The sequence below is a fragment of the Aegilops tauschii genome, chromosome 7, assembly GCF_002575655.3.
Source record: "Aegilops tauschii subsp. strangulata cultivar AL8/78 chromosome 7, Aet v6.0, whole genome shotgun sequence".
Classification (NCBI taxonomy): Eukaryota; Viridiplantae; Streptophyta; class Magnoliopsida; order Poales; family Poaceae; genus Aegilops; species Aegilops tauschii.
Window position 1 is genome coordinate 205,296,086 of NC_053041.3, and position 21,179 is coordinate 205,317,264.

A 21,179-nucleotide genomic window follows, 5' to 3' on the forward strand; every position below is an offset into this window, starting at 1 on the left:
ACAAAATTGCGTCCGCCCGTGTACCCGCGTGTGCGTGCGAGGGATTGAGTGCGTGCATGGCGTGCGTGCACATCTTCGTTTCGTGCATGTACCGGCAGTGCGGCTCAGGGAGGATGAGTACATTCTTCTAGAACCAGCAGCACGTCACTGTGATCAATCCACACAAGGATGTCGCGACAACGCCTCCACATGTGCCACGTGGCTTCATGAACTGTAAGAGAGACACTGTGTAGCGTGCCATTGTGTTTTGCACATACTCAAAGTACTAGTAAGGTACACGTGCATTGCACGCGTCCGATTTTGCAACCAAATTATGAATAAATACCACACTGTAGCATGTAAGCTCTGAGTCATATATGCCTGATGTAGACCTTCATTTAATTCTTATAGTTCATCTCATTCAAAATCAATTAGTTTTTATAAAAAAACCTAGGGCCTCTTTGATTCGTAGGATTTCCAAAACGCGGGAATAGGAAGAACATGGGATTAGAGTGGAATGTCGTCTTGAATCCTACATGATGGTATGAGTGTTTGATTGTGCATAGAAAAAACACAGAATTCTTTCAAAGAGGTTTGAGTGGATGGGATGTTTCCTATGAAATCTAGTGCAAATGAATCATATGGAAAAATTCCTATGGTTTACAATCCTACGAATCAAACAACCAGATAGGAAAATTTCCTAAGGATTAGAATCCTCAAAAATTCCTTCGAGAATCCTTTGAATCAAAGAAGACCTTAATCTATTTTATGATTCATGGAATTGTGCGTTGTAAAGCATAAACTAAAAACAAATAATGGCAATTCAACTAGAAAAAAAGTTTGGGCAGTTATGATATGGAAGATTCTAGAACAAAGGAGAACCACTGTTGTTTTGAGATTTGTGCATTATGCTTAAGTTCAACCATGGAGTCTGCTAGATTGTACATGTGGCAAAATCCGGTGGGGGGCTAGAAGATGGTGCGAGGGGCCGAGTGGAGGGAGACTATGAAGGAGTGCACAACTACGAGATCGATATTTAGAGAGAGGGGGCGAGAACGTGCGCTGTTGCGCGCAGTGGCGGAGCCATGAAAAATGTCCCATGAGCTAGGGGGCCAAGCATTGCTAATCCTTTACGACGAGGGCCAATTCATCAACTTAAACCATTTTTACCAGCAATTGTCTAATGATCACATTCATATTAGCCTCGATATATAGTGATGTTAGGGGGGGGGGGGCAGGGCCCTTGCTGCCCCCTGTCTTCGCCATTGTGCGCGCGTCTGAGAGATGAAGCGGAAGGCGTGGATGATGAGAGGGGGGCGTTGGATATATAATTAATGTGGGTATATTAGCTATATATGTAATCCTATATAGAGAGGTATAGATTGATCGATGTGGACGTGGGAAAGATGGTGAGACCTCAGTAGATATATAGATTGATCGGTTTATGTTGAAAACAATGAAAGACCTAGCTATATACACACACACATAGAGGAACATCGATCGTTGCGCATGCACGTGAGAGATAAAGAATGCCCGATATGATGGAGAGGGGGATGTGTGTGTGTGCCTTCATGGGAGACCGACCTGAAGAAAAAGATTGCATGTGTGCGATGGATAATGCCGACTGGTAGTGTGTGTGCATGCATGCACGAGAGAAAGTTAGTGGTACAATTATAAAGAGAAGACCAATGTGTGGGTGTAAAAGACTAGGTGAGGTCATAATCAATGTAAAGTTGGATTCAAATATTTGAATAAGAGATCATGATGTTTGAAACCCATGCATGCATGAATATAACGGAGATCTGCGCGGTGTGGTTTGGAAACGAGCATGTTGTAATGTATACACATTAAACAAGGTCAGACTGATTTGAATTTGAGATACCGATGGAATACATCGTTTGGCCACATTGCATCCGTGCATGGACACACTATTCTAATTGGAGATGATGGGTGGCTTTCGCATTACATATCTATATCTATACCCCTATATATATATATATTATATTTTATATTTTTTATATAATGTGCGGATAACTTTAACTTTGAATGATGGTCGTTGGATGAGGCCAATCCGATGGTGCAGAGCTGGCAAATTTGAGCACTACTGGCCGTTGGATATCATCTAGATTCCACCAGATTTTGCCACATGTACAATCTAGAAGACTCTATGGTTGAACTTAAGCATAATGCACAAACCTCAAAACACAAGCACTTCTTCTTTGTTCTAGAATCTTCCGTATCAGAATTGCCCAAATGTTTTTCTACATGATTTGTTTTTACTTTATGCCTTACAACACACAATTCCATGAATCTTAAAATAGATTAGCTTTCTTATAAAAACTTGATGATTTTGAATGAAATGAACTATAAGAATTAAACAAACATCTACATCATGCATATATGACTCAAAGCTTACATGCTATAATGCGGTATCTATTCATAATTTGGTTGCCAAATCTCATGCGTGCAATGCACGTGTACCTTACTAGTCTAAATGGTGTATGTGTGTGTGTTGTGCGTATTAAACACATTGTATGTAGTATATCATACTAGTCTAAATTGTCTTTTTTGGTACACGTTAAGCTTGTTCTCCCGATATTTCAAGCCGCGCCTTGTTATGCTGAAATTTCAAGCTAGCGTCTCTATCTATCGTGCTGCGAAACTCCCGCCTCTTCAACCCGCGCCTTGTTACCCCGAAATATTTAACATAAATATTTGTCTCGTTGTGCTCCGACAACTCCCTCCATCTCAACCCACGCCTTTCTATTCCAAAATTACAACGCGCGCCAAAACTCCGACCTCCTGTGAAATCCCGACACGCGAAATGCCCGAGATACCCCTGAACCGAAAGAACCGCCTCAAATCGGTGGGGGTACTTTCGTAACTTAATTACCCCACATTTCGGACAAGCACGTCCCTAAGCCATGGTTCCCCACTCCCATCCCATCCGCCCACCCATTCGTACACCGAGGCCGGGAAAACCCGCGAAGCCCCACACCCTCCTTCATCCGCCACCCAGCCGGAGTCTCTTCCCTGATGACGTCATCCACAGCAACACCTCGACGTCCCTCATCCACCGTACCGGATGAGGATTCGTCATTGATCTGGTCGTCCCGCCGGTTCAGCCACTCCATCCTCCACCTCCAAGGAGCTGCCCCGATGTTCCCCTCGTCTTCCGCGCCACCTCCATTCCCACATCACCGTCTTCACCTGCACCATCGGAAGAGCATCATCATCACTGTTTCCTTGGATGAAGCTACGGCCTAATCGGCGCCACCAAAGAGGTTGTACACTAATCGCCGCATTTCCTTCTTGATTCGATCTCACGGTGCTGCCAGTGCTCGGTCCTGAGCCGACACGGCGCGGCTCCATCCACGGCGGCGTCGCCGGCCACTTCCTCCACGATCGCTCCCTCGGCGGCAACGTCCACATCAGTAGGAGCTGTTGCTGCTTTAGCTCTCGCTCGCGCTGCTGCTCTGCTCTTGCTCTCGGTCCCCTGCCTGGTCTGCTCTTGCTCGCGCTGCTGCTCTCGCTCTTGCTCTTGCTTGCGATGCTGCTCCGATTTAGCTACACTTCAATCGACTGAATCGACTTTTGGGTCGGTCGATTTTCAGGGGGTGGGGGGGCTCAACGGAGTTAAGGAAGAACCAGCCGCAGCAGGGAGGGGGGCTTGCCGGAGAGGTACCCCACTATTTATCTTAGGGTTCAGGGTGGGGGCGGTGGTCGCCGGCGGTTGTGGGGCGGTGGCATGGGGATCGCCGGAGAAAAAGCTCGGCACAGGGGGGGCTAGAGGGATGGCCGGGGCGGCGGAAGACCGGCAGTGGGGAGTGTTTTCGGTGCGGGCGGTGATGGGAACGCGACAGAAAACAAAAAATTTCTGACCTACGCACCAGCCCAGGACCACTATGGAGACTGCATACATGGTTCGATCTTTTTCGTTACCGACTCATAGCGCAGCGGGAAGTAGAGTCGATGACGATCGGCGGTGCAGATCCCCGCAGCTAGGATTTACAACCTCCCAACCGCGAGGATGTATACCCTCATCTGCTCCTCAGACAACCCTCCGGGAGGCGGTCGAACAGCCCCCCCGGACGGTGTCGCGGACAGCCCTTCAGGAGGACCTTCGAAACTCGAACAGTCACTCGGACAGCCCTTCAGGAGGACCTTCGAAACTCGGACGGTCACACGGACAGCCCTTCGGGAGGCACTCACGAACTAAGACCGAAACTATGATCTCTCTACAGAGTTGCACACATACGGTGTCATCTATCCGGCAGGGCTTCGCCGTCCAGAACTAGTTCCTGCCGGAACCCAGACAGCCTTACGGCTCTACGAAACTCTTTTCGTGGGAGGGAGAGAAGAAGCCAGATAATGCATGGCATGTGTATGAGAGCAAGGGATGAGTGTGGAGGGCTGCCCCTCCACCTCTATTTATAGGAAATCCCAAGGGGGTAGGGTAGTTTCACAAAAAACCCAAAATGCACATGAATGAAGTCCTTCCACAAGGACCTAGGAGTGAAACCAAGGAACAAGAGGGTCCCCAAGAGGGGATACCCCATGTGGCCGGCCACACCCCAATGAGGGGCCCAAAAATGGCTCCTATCCATCCATGTCATCCCCAAGATCTTTTGGAGCAAAGCCCCAAAAGGTGGCTTTCCATAAAGTAACCATAAAGCTGATTTTCACTATTCACGACGACATTTTTCAGCGTCTGATCGAACTGAAAATATTTATGTGGGCTAAGAAAATTTCCAGTACCCACTAAAATGATTTTCAACGCGTTCCGAAACAATTCCGGTTTTAGTGATTTTCATCTGCGAAACGCATCTGAAGTGGCTCCGGCAGCTCCGGAACATTTCCGGTTTTTATCTCAGAAAATTCCAAAAAGCTTCCAGAATGATTCTGGCATCCTCCAAGAATTATCAGGCATGTGCCGAAACCAATTTGACTTAATGGTGTATCCCGAAACAACTTTTCGGTATCATCGAAACTTATTCGATGACCTCTCTCTGCGGTATGATTCCGCTGTCCGAAACTTTTCGGTGTCCGAAACTTTTTCGGTGATTTTCTCTCAGACTCCCTGTCTAGTATTCAGCAGATAGATGACCCTTAAGCGTGTGACCCTATAGGTTCGGTGAAGTATAGACATGACCCGGAACCCCTTCCGATCAATGATCAACATCGGAGCCGTGGACACCCATATTGACCCCTATACCCACACGAATAAATATTCGAGTGAACCTCCAGTTGCCGTGTGCTATTCCTGTTGCTTCGCGATATGTTACAAATACCTGAGGTAAGACATGTTGGCATTCCCGTGGATCAACAACTTGTCCACTATGCTAGTTACCTCGTTACCGGTATTGTTCTCTTTTCTCGTTATCGTGTTCCGGCATCCCCGTGATCAAATCACAAAGTGTCTGGCCAGACGATGATGGATACCGTAACACCGAGAGGGCCCAGAGATATCTCTCCATCGTCGGAGGAGCAAATCCCAATCTTGAGCTATCAAGTTACTTGACACACTTTTCCATGAACCCGTAAGCCGCCGTAATAGCCACCCATTTACGGATGACGTTTAACAAACCCCAAAGTTCATGAAGCAAGCATGAAGAAACTCGATACTCTCATGGTCTAAGGAATCATGCAAACGTTAACCATCTCTGTGTTATGTACCAATAAACTTGTGACGAATGAATCTCATAGCATAACATCAATCCGGGTCGATTCAACACAAATGTTCTCTTAACATTGTGCCCTCAAAGTTGCTGGCATAGACATGCCCATGACCAGGAAAACAGAATCATCATGCAACACTTGAGCTAGTCTTAGAGGCCAGACTAGGAATACTTCTTACCGTTTATTATTCCACACGTGCATTTGAGTCTTCCTCCGAGCCTCGTGGATATTGCAGACTCGAGAATCATTGCAGTTATAGCATGGAACATAAACATAATTATGAACTCGGAGATAAATAATATCATTTATTATTGCCTCTAGGGCATATCTCCTACAGACTCCCACTTGCACTAGAGTCAATAATCTAGCTTATGCTAATGCACTTCACACCTGTGGCACACCGGTGTAAATATGCTTCGCTTGTGGTATAGCCTGATGTCCAATGTATCTGATGACTTCAGTTCCGTGTGTATCTTTGCATGTCCTCGCATTTTCACGTTTTCACAAAATTCATATTTTGTGTGGACTTGGCTTTGTATGTATGTGAATCACAGGTCAAACCTGGATTCCTCAGACTGAGTTATGGAGCAACTACCTGCAGTAGTGTCCCATTGTCAAAAGCCATCTTGGAACTATACTAAGTTCATGAATGAACTATATGATTCAACATCTTCTTTGTCGCTTCTAAAGCGTCAACATACTTAGCCCTTGTTATAGAATTCGCCACAGTAACTAGTTTGAACAAATTCCAACTAACTGTGCCACCACATTGTGTGTTACACAAAACCCTTAATTTAAATCGAAAATTGCATGGAGAAAAGATGAAGACTCTATCGATGTAACATTTTACAACGAACTCTTCATGATCTCTGCTTGCGAGAAAACCATGTCATCAGTACTTACTCTAGTACTCTGTGACATCTTTCACTGTTGTCCCATGATCAGTAATTTGATCACTTTGGTATCCATACTCGCAACACCTTGGGAGTATCGGACATATCTGGTTGTTTTACATACCATGGAATACATGATTAATCCAAACACAAAAGTGTGTGGAATCTGCATCATGTATTTTACTCATCAGTGTTTTGGGACACCGAGTCTTGCAAAAACTCTTTCCATGTGACTTTGGCAAGAATCACTCCTTGGCGTTTTAAATGCTAAAAGGTTTTAGCATCTTGTCAATATGTATTCATTGCTTAGCCCCATTAGGTAAATCTATCTCCATAGATCATCATGCCTAATATTGAGGCTATTTAGCCTAAGCACTTCATCAAAAAACTATTTTCAAATGAAGTCCTAATTTGTGTCAAGAAATTTATTTCCAATTACCAATGTGCCAAGCACATAAGGTTTTTAGAAATATTATTACGCTCCCACTTACTTTCTTGAATTACAAGCATCTTCATTACCCATTGATGAAGTCAAAACCCCTTTGACCATTTCATCAAAACACGAAGATTCCAACTCCATTTTGCTCTCTTCTGTCCATTGCTGGAACTCTGAAGTTTGCATACCTACTAGCATCCTCTGGATCAACAAATTACTTTGGACTGTATCATATACAAGTCCTAGCTTTCATTTCCATCAGATGGAAATCCTTTTATCATCCATGTTTCATATCTCATGATTGAAATATGTATTAATTGCTAGTTCAACCCAAACCGACTTTAAGCATCGCTACGATGAAAACAACCTCATCGTATTATTTCAACAAGTCGAGCTTTATGGATAAAACATTTTATCCGTATCAGTTTTAAGTTCCATAAATATTCGTTAGACTCTAAGTCTTCTGAAAGGTGTATCAAGGTTTTAATCTTGAATCACTTATATGGAAACTAACTCGGGTTGTATTGGCATTTAGCCAATTCCGGAGTCAGGGCCCATCAACGCTTCCTTGTGTATCGTAGGTATAATGTTGTCTAACAACAATATCTCGTTTGCGCACCTGAGAGGTTTGCACGAGCCTTGCCTACGTGGTTCAACTGCAAGTTCGACCGAAGTTCATACATTTTATTGTAGAGACTTCTGTATCAGTCGCAGTAGGAAACTCTGGAATTTCTTCCAAGGTCTCTTTCCTTTGATCTGATGAAGATACTGTTTATCTCTTCGAGTTGCACTATTCTCCCACTCACCTTTTAGAAAGAACCATTCTCTTTAAAAGCACACTGTTTCGCGGCAAAACTATTTGCCTCGGTATAGTGAGGGAGGAATACCCAACATTTTGGTATAACCTACAAAGTAGCACTTGTCTGATTTGGAATAGGTTTGTAACCTTTTACACAAGCCCCATATTCCAAATGTTAAGAAAAGATATAACATGGTTGGGCGTACCATACCATGGCTTCATTTCAACAGACCCGATGTAGCTCTTTTCAGTGTAAAAGCCGCAGTCTCTAAAGCATCACTTTAAAAGGGATAATGACAAATTTATTTATGTCATCTTTGACCTTACCATGTCATAAATGGTTTGATTACATCTCCACGGACTTTCCACTTGCAGTGGTGTTCTGGGAGGTGCAAGTTATGAAACCCCTTTCACAACTCATCAGACATTCTTTAAACATGTAACTCAAATATTCCTTTGTGCAATCAAATTGCAGAAACATAATTTTCTTGTTACAATAACTTCTACTTCATTTTGAGGAGCTTTCGAATGATTTCAAAAGATCCAGACTTACGTCTCATCAAGTAAATATCCATATATCTACTTGAGTCATTTCTGAAGATAAATAAATCCACCACTAACAACACTTATCGGACTACACACATCAAATGTATGATCACTAATAAGTTTGTTGTTCGTTCCTTATGGCCGGTGAACGGTATTTTAGTCACTTCACTTTTTGGAGGAAAGTTGCAAGTGTCAGATGATTCAAAATCAAAAAGACTTCAAAATCCATCATAATGGAATTTTCCATGCGGGTTTCTCCAATGTGACCAAATGTAGTGCCACACTTGTTGGTATTCTTTTAGTCTTGCGACATTTAGCGTCAGTGTTATGGATGTATCATATTACCATCAATATTCATAACATACGTCCCATCGATGATGGAAGTATGGCCCTTATGTTATTCATAATACTTAACAACAATTGTTGTTTTTATGAACAACTCTTTTGCAACAAACATTGTGCAATGGCTAGAGTGTATGAAACTCTAAAATGAATTATGAAAGTAAACCCAGAGGTATTGTATTATTATCAATATTCATAACATACATCTCATTCATAGTGAAAGTATGGCCCTTGTGTTATTCATAACATCGAACATAAAAAGTTCTCTTATGAACAACCTTCTTGCAAGATGCCTTATGCAATGGGATAGAGTTTGTAAAACTCTAAATGAATTATGAAAATAAATACAGACGGCAATACACCGATGGAAGGTATAGTAACATTTACTATGTTCCCTGTGTATACCTTAACCTCATTTCTAGCTAGTCTTTCAGGCCATAGTAGTTCTTACATCGAGTTGCAACAGAATGCAATCGAGCGGGCATTTTTGTGATGAACTCACAATACCCAAGAATTAGTGATTAACATGTTTAACCATAATTCGCAAGAACTATATCTTTGACCAGCCTTCTATACATCAAAAACTTGTATGACATTCATACATGAGCTGGATATTCCAGTCTTCTTTCCTTTTGCCTTTATACTTCTAGCAGTTTAACTTTTAGTATTTCTCCTACTCTCAGAAGAAGCACCCAACTTAAGAGTGGCATTAGCCCCGGACTTCCTAGGCGTGTAAGTCATACTAACACCCTTTGGACACTTCCTTTCTCTTTAAGTTGTTGTTTTATTCACCTTTCATTATATGACAGGCGTTCTTCTGGATCCCTTTCCCAACAGTCAAATGCATAGTAAACACTTTTACTAATACTTGCAAACAAACATTGCTTTGTTTGTATCTGAAAATAATTTTCAGTTCCATGAATATCATATAACTATCCCAACTTTCGAAGTTTGGGTTTCATGGAAGCAAACATATTCCACTTGACCGTAACAGAATTCTAGCTTTTGGATCAAAGGACGAGAGTCACATGATCCATAGCATTAGCGGGAGGATACGGAAAGCATGCGATAGGACAAAGTCCTTCTCGGCACTTTTGAGGACAATCCTCATATTACGGTACCAATCGTAAAGTTTTAACCAGATATTTAACAGCTATTCAATTTTAACAGGGAAGGTGGAAACGCGAGCCATTATTCTACAACTATTTTGCATATAACACTTAGACAATGTTCATAATTAATTGCACTAAGAATTAAACATGTTAATTCAATAGTGCGCTCCCACTCAAATCAATATCTCTCAAAATTGATTGTGAGTGATACAAGACCCACATTTCAATTGTTCGCCATTGTGTAACACCACTGATGACGAAAAATCTCAACCGGTAGGCCAACTTGCCAATCACATCTCTATGTGACTCTTGTTCATCTTTCGATGCGTGTGTTCCGAGCTCATGACGGTCATGCCTGAACGTCAAGACAACCAAGTGATCTCGCTGCGAGGTCTCAACTCACCCGCCTCACACTTCTCTAATTGTTCGTACCCGTGTGACACGGCGCACCCCGAAAAGATAGGTGCCGTGACGGTGCTACACTTGGGAGAACACTAACTACTTGGTATTTTAAGTGAGAGATCACCCTAATAAAAGCGACTACCGCACAATCAAGAAGGGTGCATCATAAGGGATAAACATCTCAGGCAATTCATAATAGCATGATATGGTATAGCCCTTTCTGACGGAGAAGTCTTTCATTTCTTCGTCTTCGGCATTCGCGTCGGTGTTCACCTTCGCGAAGATTGCCACCACCTTGTCGATGCACCAGATAATATTGCTATCTCTATAGCTAACAAAATAATGCATTACAACAAGGTTGACACGCAGGTCATTAAAGTGCAATCATATGGCTCCAACCATCATGCCGAATCATGACACGCAGGTCATGTTAATCAAATTACATCATATAGTCATCTCATACATAATCGAATTAGTATGAGCACTGCTATACCACATCATATGCACATCCTGCAAAACCAAGTTAGACGCCTCTAATCGGTTTATGCAAAATTTATTTTACGTGGCTTCTAAGGTTTTGACTTAAATCGCAGCGACCAACGTTTTATCATCAAGTATGATTATTCAAGTTGCTAGATTAACATCTCGGGGTGTATGAAACACGGGATAATTAAATCTCGAGCCCCATACTAAACTTCGTCATACGCATGACCCCCGTGCAGATCATATCTGCAATGCCCTTTCATCTGCGAATTTCATCTTTCTTTTGACTACGGCAGAACCCAAAGAACTGATAGCACTTCCATGATCAATCAGGATCACGGATTGCCAGAACTTTGTCAAATTCCACCATGCTGTCTCAGGATTGAGCAAACGCAAATTCTAGGGAAGCAACAAGAACCTCGGGTAACATATTTCATCTGTCACCCGCATAAATAATTTTCAGCAATAGATCTCATCTACTACCTAATTATATTATGCAATACCCATACATCTCCATGTATTCTAGATCGAAACCTGCATCTACGCATAGCACGGCTCTTGATGCCACTGATGGGGAACATGACAGAAAACAAAAATTTTCTGACCTACGCACCAGCCCAGGACCACTATGGAGACTGCATACATGGTTCGATCTTTTTCGTTACCAACTCGTAGCGCAGCGGGAAGTAGAGTCGATGACGATCGGCGGTGCAGATCCCCGTAGCTAGGATTTACAACCTCCCAACCGCGAGGATGTATACCCTCATCTACTCCTCAGGCAACCCTCCGGGAGGCGGTCGAACAGCCCCCCCGGACGGTGTCGCGGACAGCCCTTCGGGAGGACCTTCGAAACTCGAACAGTCACTCGGACAGCCCTTCGGGAGGACCTTCGAAACTCGGACGGTCACACGGACAGCCCTTCGGGAGGCACTCATGAACTAAGACCGAAACTACGATCTCTCTACAGAGTTGCACACATACGGTGTCATCTATCCGGCAGGGCTTCGCCGTCCAGAACTAGTTCCTGCCGGAACCCACACAGCCTTACGGCTCTACGAAACTCTTTTCGTGGGAGGGAGAGAAGAAGCCAGATAATGCATGGCATGTGTATGAGAGCAAGGGATGAGTGTGGAGGGATGCCCCTCCACCTCTATTTATAGGAAATCCCAAGGGGGTAGGGTAGTTTCACAAAAAACCCAAAATGCACATGAATGAAGTCCTTCCACAAGGACCTAGGAGTAAAACCAAGGAACAAGAGGGTCCCCAAGGGGGGATACCCCATGTGGCCGGCCACACCCCCATGAGGGGCCCAAAAATGGCTCCTATCCATCCATGTCATCCCCAAGATCTTTTGGAGCAAAGCCCCAAAAGGTGGCTTTCCATAAAGTAACCATAAAGCTGATTTTCACTATTCACGACGACATTTTTCAGCGTCTGATCGAACTGAAAATATTTATGTGGGCTAAGAACATTTCCAGTACCCACTAAAATGATTTTCAACGCGTTCCGAAACAATTCCGGTTTTAGTGATTTTCATCTGCGAAACGCATCTGAAGTGGCTCCGGCAGCTCCGGAACATTTCCGGTTTTTATCTCAGAAAATTCCAAAAAGCTTCCAGAATGATTCTGGCATCCTCCAAGAATTATCAGGCATGTGCCGAAACCAATTTGACTTAATGCTGTATCCCAAAACAACTTTTCGGTATCATCGAAACTTATCCGATGACCTCTCTCTGCGGTACGATTCCGCTGTCCGAAACTTTTCGGTGTCCGAAACTTTTTTGGTGATTTTCTCTCAGACCCCCTGTCTAGTATTCAGCAGATAGATGACCCTTAAGCGTGTGACCCTATAGGTTCGGTGAAGTATAGACATGACCCGGAACCCCTTCCGATCAATGATCAACATCGGAGCCGTGGACACCCATATTGACCCCTATACCCACACGAATAAATATTCGAGTGAACCTCCAGTTGCCGTGTGCTATTCCTGTTGCTTCGCAATATGTTACAAATACCCGAGGTGAGACATGTTGGCATTCCCGTGGATCAACAACTTGTCCACTATGCTAGTTACCTCGTTACCGGTATTGTTCTCTTTTCTCGTTATCGTGTTCCGGCATCCCCGTGATCAAATCACAAAGTGTCTGGCCAGACGATGATGGATACCGTAACACCGAGAGGGCCCAGAGATATCTCTCCATCGTCGGAGGAGCAAATCCCAATCTTGAGCTATCAAGTTACTTGACACACTTTTCCATGAACCCGTAAGCCGCCGTAATAGCCACCCATTTACGGATGACGTTTAACAAACCCCAAAGTTCATGAAACAAGCATGAAGAAACTCGATACTCTCATGGTCTAAGGAATCATGCAAACGTTAACCATCTCTGTGTTATGTACCAATAAACTTGTGACGAATGAATCTCATAGCATAACATCAATCCGGGTCGATCCAACACAAATGTTCTCTTAACATTGTGCCCTCAAAGTTGCTGGCATAGACATGCCCATGACCAGGAAAACAGAATCATCATGCAACACTTGAGCTAGTCTTCGAGGCCAGACTAGGAATACTTCTTACCGTTTATTATTCCACACGAGCATTTGAGTCTTCCTCCGAGCCTCGTGGATATTGCAGACTCGAGAATCATTGCAGTTATAGCATGGAACATAAACATAATTATGAACTCGGAGATAAATAATATCATTTATTATTGCCTCTAGGGCATATCTCCTACAGGCGGGGCGGCGCACCGCCGGCCACTGCTGTTTGGCCGGTGGTGGCTGGCGGCTCAGGGGTGGAGGTTGAAGATGAACTACAGGCCCTTGATTTCGTATCCAACGGCTGCAAAATCGATTGAGCAGAGATGAAAAAGTCAGTCGACTGACGTGTAGCCTCACCTCTAGTGCGTTCAATTTCAACAGTAAAATTCAGTTTCGACAACAAAATTCAGTTTCGACAGTTAAGTTCAGTTTCGACAGTTAAATTCAGTTTCGATAGTTAAGCTCAGAATGAGCGGCTGATGTATACATCTAGCACTTTGTGCTTATGTATTTTACGTCATCTATTGGAGATGCTATTAGAATTCCACTCAGGTTAATGTTGTCTCTCTTGTTCTGCTTCAGCCTCGGCGTCGTACAACTCACCGGAGCTGCTCCAACGACGAAACCCTCCATCACAGCGGAGCAGTACCTCGGGCTCCATCTCCAGACGCCTAAGATCTTCTTCCCCTCCTCCGACAACCAAGTCAGCCGGAGCATCCTCAACGGCCAACCCAATCACGCTGAGATCGACATGGCTTCGCCAAAGAGGTTGTACACTTCTTGTGGTTTGACTTAATCTCACCATGCTTCTTTGCATCCTGTGATCTTCCAATTCTTGTGAACCAAACACCCAGATTGGCAGAAATCCTGTGTTTTTAAATTCTCTGTTTTGCACGTGCATTCCTATCCTATTCCTGTCTATTTCCTATTGATACGTCCATTTCGCATCATGCTTTTATATCGATATTTATTACATTATGGACTGTTATTACACATTATGTCAGAATACTTATGCCTATTCTCTCTTATTTTACAAGGTTTACATAAGGAGGGAGAATGCCGGCAGCTGGAATTCTGGGCTGGAAAAGGAGCAAATATTAGAGACCTATTCTGCACAACTCCAAAATTCCTGAAACTCCACGGAAGTTGTTTTTGGAAATAATAAAAAAATACTGAGTGAAGAAAATATCAGAGGGGGCCCACACCCTGGCCACGAGGGTGGGGGCGCGCCCTACCCCCCTGGGCGCGCCTCCTGCCTCGTGGGACCCCTGGTGGCCCTCCGGTACCGATCTTCTGCTATATGAAGTCTTTCGTCCGAGAAAAAATCATAAGCAAGCTTTCGGGACGAGACTCCGCCGCCACGAGGCGGAACCTTGGCGGAACCAATCTAGGGCTCCGGCAGAGCTGTTCTGCCGGGGACACTTCCCTCCGGGAGGGGGAAATAATCGCCATCGTCATCACCAACGCTCCTCTCATCGGGAGGGGGCCAATCTCCATCAACATCTTCCCCAACACCATCTCCTCTCAAACCCTAGTTCATCTCTTGTATCCAATTCTTGTCTCTAAGTCTGGGATCGGTACTTGTAGGTTGCTAGTAGTGTTGATTACTCCTTGTAGTTGATGCTAGTTGGTTTATTTGGTGGAAGATCATATGTTCAGATCCTTTATGCATATTAATACTCCTCCGATTATGAACATGAATATGCTTTGTGAGTAGTTACGTTTGTTCCTGAGGACATGGGAGAAGTCTTGCTATTAGTAGTCATGTGAATTTGGTATTCGTTTGATATTTTGATGATATGTATGTTGTCTCTCCTCTAGTGGTGTTACGTGAACGTCGACTACATTGGGAAGGCATTGGGAAGTAATAAGTAGATGATGGGTTGCTAGAGTGACAGAAGCTTAAACCCTAGTTTATGCGTTGCTTCGTAAGGGGCTGATTTGGATCCATATGTTTCATGCTATGGTTAGGTTTACCTTAATACTTCTTTTGTAGTTGCGGATGCTTGCAATAGGGGTTAATCATAAGTGGGATTCTTGTCCAAGTAAGGACAGCACCCAAGCACCGGTCCACCCACATATCAAATTATCAAAGTACCGAATGTGAATCATATGAACGTGATGAAAACTAGCTTGACGATAATTCCCATGTGTCCTCGGGAGCGTTTTCCTATATATAAGAGTTTGTCCAGGCTTGTGCTTTGCTACAAAAAGGATTGGGCCACCTTGCTGCACTTTATTTACTTTTTTACTTGTTGCTCATTACAAATGATCTTATCACAAAACTATTTGTTACCTATAATTTCAGTGCTTGCAGAGAATACCTTGCTGAAAACCGCTTATCGTTTCCTTCTGCTCCTCGTTGGGTTCGACACTCTTACTTATCGAAAGGACTACGATAGATCCCCTATACTTGTGGGTCATCAAGACTCTTTTCTGTCGTCGTTGCCGGGGAGTGAAGCGCTTTGGTAGGTGGAATTTGGTAAGGAAAAATTTACATAGTGTGCTGAAATTTACTGTCACTTGTTACTATGGAAAGTAATCCTCTGAGGGGCTTGTTCGGGGTATCTTCACCTCGACCAGTAGAGCAAAGAGTTGCTCCTCAGCCTACTGAACCTACTGAAAATGAAAATGTCTACATTGAAATTCCTTCGCGTATGATAGAAAAACTGCTAGCTAATCCTTTTGCAGGAGATGGAACATTACATCCTGATGAGCACCTATTCTATCTGGATGAAGTTTGTGGATTATTTAAGCTTGCAGGTATGCCCGATGATGTTATCAAGAAGAAGGTCTTCCCTTTATCTTTGAAGGGAGATGCATTGACATGGTATAGGCTATGTGATGATATGGGATCATGGAACTACAAGCGATTGAAGTTGGAATTTCATCAGAAGTTTTATCCTTTGCATCTTGTTCATCGTGATCGTAATTATATATATAATTTTTGGCCTCGCAAAGGAGAAAGCATCGCTCAAGCTTGGGGGAGGCTTAAGTCAATGTTATATTCATGCCCCAATCATGAGCTCTCAAGAGAAATGATTATTCAAAAATTTTATGCTCGGCTTTCTGACAACAATCGCACCATGCTCGATACTTCTTGTACTGGTTCTTTTATGATGAAGACTATTGAATTCAAATGGGATTTGTTGGAAAGAGTCAAACGCAACTCTGAAGATTGGGACCTCGACGAAGGTAAGGAGTCAGGTATAACACCTAAGTTTGATTGTGTTAAATCTTTTATGGAGGCCGATGTTTTCCGTAAATTTAGCACTAAATATGGACTTGACTCTGAGATAGTAGCTTCTTTTTGTGAATCTTTTGCTGCTCACGTTGATCTCCCTAAGGAGAAGTGGTTTAAATATCATCCTCCTATAGAAGTAAAAGTAGTTGAACCTATTAAAGTTGAAGAAAAGACTATTACCTATAATGATCCTATTGTTCCTACTGCTTATGTTGAGAAACCACCTTTCCTGTTAGAATAAAGGATCATGCTAAAGCTTCAATTGTGGTTTGTAAAAGCAATATTAGAACTTATATACCTCCTGAGCAAGTTAAAGTCGAACCTAATATTGCTATTGTTAAAGATCTCTTGGCTGATAATATTGATGGGCATGTTATTTATTTCTGTGATGAAACTACTAGAATTGCTAAACCTTGTGCTAAAGATAAACATAGACCTGTGGTAGGCATGCCTGTTATTTCTGTTAAAATAGGATATCATTGTTATCATGGCTTATGTGACATGGGTGCTAGTGCTAGTGCAAGACCTATTGACTTATACAAAGAAATTATGCATGATATTTCACCTGCTGAGTTAGAAGAAATTGATGTTACAATTAAACTTGCCAATAGGGATACTATTTCACCAATTGGGATTGTTAAAAATGTTGAAGTCTTGTGTGGGAAAACTAAACATCCTACTGATTTTCTTGTTCTTGGTTCCCCACAAGATAGCTTTTGTCCCATTATATTTGGTAGACCCTTCTTAAACACTGTTAATGCTAAGATAGACTGCGAAAAGGATGTTGTTACTATTGGTCTAGGTGATATGTCTCATGAGTTTAATTTCTCTAAATTTCGTAGACAACACCGTGAAGAAGAATTGCCTAGTAAAGATGAAATTATTGGTCTTGCTTCTATTACCGTACCTCCTAGTGATCCTTTAGAACAATATTTGCTAGACCATGAAAATGATATGTTTATGAATGAAAGAAGGGAAATAGATGAAGTATTCTTTAAACAGGGACATATTCTGAAACACAACTTGCCTGTCGAAATCCTAGGGGATCCTCCTCCACCCAAGGGTGATCCCGTGTTTGAGCTTAAACCATTACTTGATACTCTTAAATACGTTTATCTAGATGAAAAGAAGATATATCTTGTTATTATTAGTGCTAACCTTTCAGAGAAGGAGGAAGAAAAATTATTGAAAACTCTGAAGAAGCACCGAGCTGCTATTGGATATACTCTTGATGATCTTAAGGGCATTAGTCCCACTCTATGTCAAGATAAAATAAATTTGGAGAAAGATGCCAAACCAGTTATTGATCACCAACGACGCTTGAATCCTAAGATGAAAGAAGTGGTAAGAAAGGAAATACTAAAGCTCCTTGAGGCAGGTATAATCTATCCCGTTGCTGATAGCCAGTGGGTAAGTCCTGTCCATTGTGTCCCTAAGAGGGAGGTATCACTGTCGTTCCTAATGATAAAGATGAATTGATTCCTCAAAGAATTATTACAGGTTATAGGATGGTAATTGATTTCCGCGAATTAAATAAGGCTACTGAAAAAGATCATTACCCCTTACCTTTTATTGATCAAATGCTAGAAAGATTATCCAAACATACACATTTTTGCTTTCTAGATGGTTATTCTGGCTTCTCTCAAATACCTGTGTCAGCTGATGATCAAGCTAAGACCACGTTTACTTGCCCTTTTGGTACTTTTGCCTATAGACGTATGCCTTTTGGTTTATGTAATGCACCTGCTACCTTTCAAAGATGCATGATGGCTATATTCTCTGACTTTTGTGAAAAGATTTGTGAGGTTTTCATGGACGATTTCTCCGTCTATGGATCCTCTTTTGATGATTGCTTGAGCAACCTTGATCGAGTTTTGCAGAGATGTGAAGCAACTAATCTTGTCTTGAATTGGGAGAAGTGCCACTTTATGGTTAATGAAGGTATTGTCTTAGGGCACAAAATTTCTGAAAGAGGCATTGAAGTTGATAAAGCTAAAGTTGACGCTATTGAAAAGATGCCATGTCCCAAGGACATCAAAGGTATAAGAAGTTTCCTTGGTCATGCCGGCTTTTATAGGAGGTTCATTAAGGAATTCTCAAAAATTTCTCGGCCTATGATTAATTTATTACAAAAAGATATACCATTTGTCTTTGATGATGATTGTGTAGAAGCATTTGAAATACTTAAGAAAGCATTGATTTCTGCACCTATCGTTCATCCACCTGATTGGAATTTACCCTTTGAAATTATGTGTGATGCTAGTGATTATGCTGTAGGTGCTGTTCTAGGGCAAAGAGTTGATAAGAAATTAAATGTTATTCAATATGCTAGTAAAACTCTAGACAATGCTCAGAGATATTATGCTACTACTGAAAAAGAATTTCTAGCAGTTGTATTTGCTTGTGATAAGTTCAGACCTTATATTGTTGATTCTAAAGTAACTATTCACACGGATCATGCTGCTATTAAATATCTTATGGAAAATAAAGATGCTAAACCTAGACTTATTAGATGGGTTCTCTTGCTACAAGAATTTGATTTGCATATTATTGATAGAAAGGGAGCTGAGAACCCCGTTGCAGACAACTTGTCTAGGTTAGAGAATGTTCTTGATGACCCACTACCTATTGATGATAGCTTTCCTGGTGAACAATTAAATGTCATAAATGCTTCTCGTACTACTCCATGGTATGTTGATTATGCTAATTTTTTTGTTGCTAAATTTATAGCACCTAGTTTCACATACCAGCAAAAGAAAAAGTTTTTCTATGATTTGAGACATTACTTCTGGGATGACCCACATCTTTATAAAGAAGGAGTAGATGGTGTCATTATACGTTGTGTACCTGAGCATGATCAGGATTAGATCCTACGCAAGTGTCACTCTGAGGCTTATGGAGGACACCACGTTGGAGATAGAACTCCACATAAGGTATTGCAATCTGGTTTTTATTGGCCTACTCTCTTCAAGGATGCTCGTAAGTTTGTCTTATCTTGTGATGAATGTCAAAGAATTGGTAATATTAGTAGACGTCAAGAAATGCCTATGAATTATTCACTTGTTATTGAGCCATTTGATGTCTGGGGCTTTGATTATATGGGACCGTTTCCTGCCTCTAATGGATATACACATATTTTAGTTGTTGTTGATTACGTTACTAAGTGGGTAGAAGCTATTCCAACTAGTAGTGCTGATCATAACACTTCTATTAAGATGCTTAAAGAAGTTATTTTTCCGAGGTTTGGAGTCCCTAGATATTTAATGACTGATGGTGGTTCACATTTTATTCATGGTGCCTTTCGTAAAATGCTTGCCAAGTATGATGTTAATCATAGAATTGCATCTCCTTATCACCCACAGTCTAGTGGTTAAGTAGAATTGAGTAATAGAGAGCTTAAATTAATTTTGCAAAAGACTGTTAATAGGTCTAGAAAGAATTGGTCCAAGAAACTGGATGATGCATTATGGGCCTATAGAACTGCATATAAAAATCCTATGGGTATGTATCCGTATAAAATGGTTTATGGAAAAGCATGTCACTTACCTCTCGAACTAGAACATAAGGCATATTGGGCTATTAAAGAGCTCAACTATGATTTCAAACTTGCCGGTGAGAAGAGGTTATTTGACATTAGCTCACTTGATGAATGGAGAACCCAAGCCTATGAAAATGCCAAGTTGTTTAAAGAAAAAGTTAAAAGATGGCATAACAAAAGGATACAAAAGCGTGAGTTTAATGTAGGAGATGATGTATTATTATACAACTCTCGTTTAAGATTTTTTGCAGGAAAACTTCTCTCTAAATGGGAAGGTCCTTACGTTACCGAGGAGGTCTACCATTCCGGTGCCATAAAAATCAACAACTTCGAAGGCACAAATCCGAAGGTGGTGAACGGTCAAAGAATCAAACATTATATCTCAGGTAATCCTATAAATGTTGAACCTAATGTTATTGAAACCGTAACCCCGGAGGAATACATAAGGGACACTTTCCAGAACGTTTCATACTCCAAAAAGGAATATGTATGTGGTACGGTAAGTAAACCGACTCCAAAACAGTTCTAATGGCAATTTTTCTCCGTTTTGGAATATTTAGAAAAATAGAAAAATAAGAGGCAGTCCGGGAAGGACACGAGGGCTCCACGAGGGTGGAGGGCGCGCCCTATCCCCCTGGGCGCGCCCCCCTGCCTCGTGTGCTCTCCGGACTCCGTTTTCTTGCATGTTACGTATTTTGGTCGGTAAAATTCATTATATATTCTCCCGAAGGTTTTGACCACCGTATCACACAATTGTCCTCTGTTCTTGTTTCGAGCTGTTTTCTGCCGCAGATTAGAGCAAGATGTCTTCTCAAGAGTCAGTCGGGGAGAGTCGGGTGTCTCATCCGACACCAAGTCCAGGGGCAAACAGCGATGCCTATCACTTTGGGCCCTCAACGGAGGAAGAGATGGAAGCTGACTTGAAAAGGATAGATGCCATGGAGGAGGATCAAGAAGTTACTTCTCACTTCCGGGAAGGCTTCACAATGGGGGAACTACAGAGCTCAGCTATCCCAAACTCGTTCATCCCCTCCCATGTTAAATTTCTCTCTTATGAAATGAAAAAGAGTGTTACTTGTTCTCCCGCAGCTATGCAGCATCCATGGGTGCAAGGAGCTTTAACCGTCACGGGTAAGCTCCGTAAGGATATGATGGATCTCAAGCAGCAACTCAATAAGCTTGA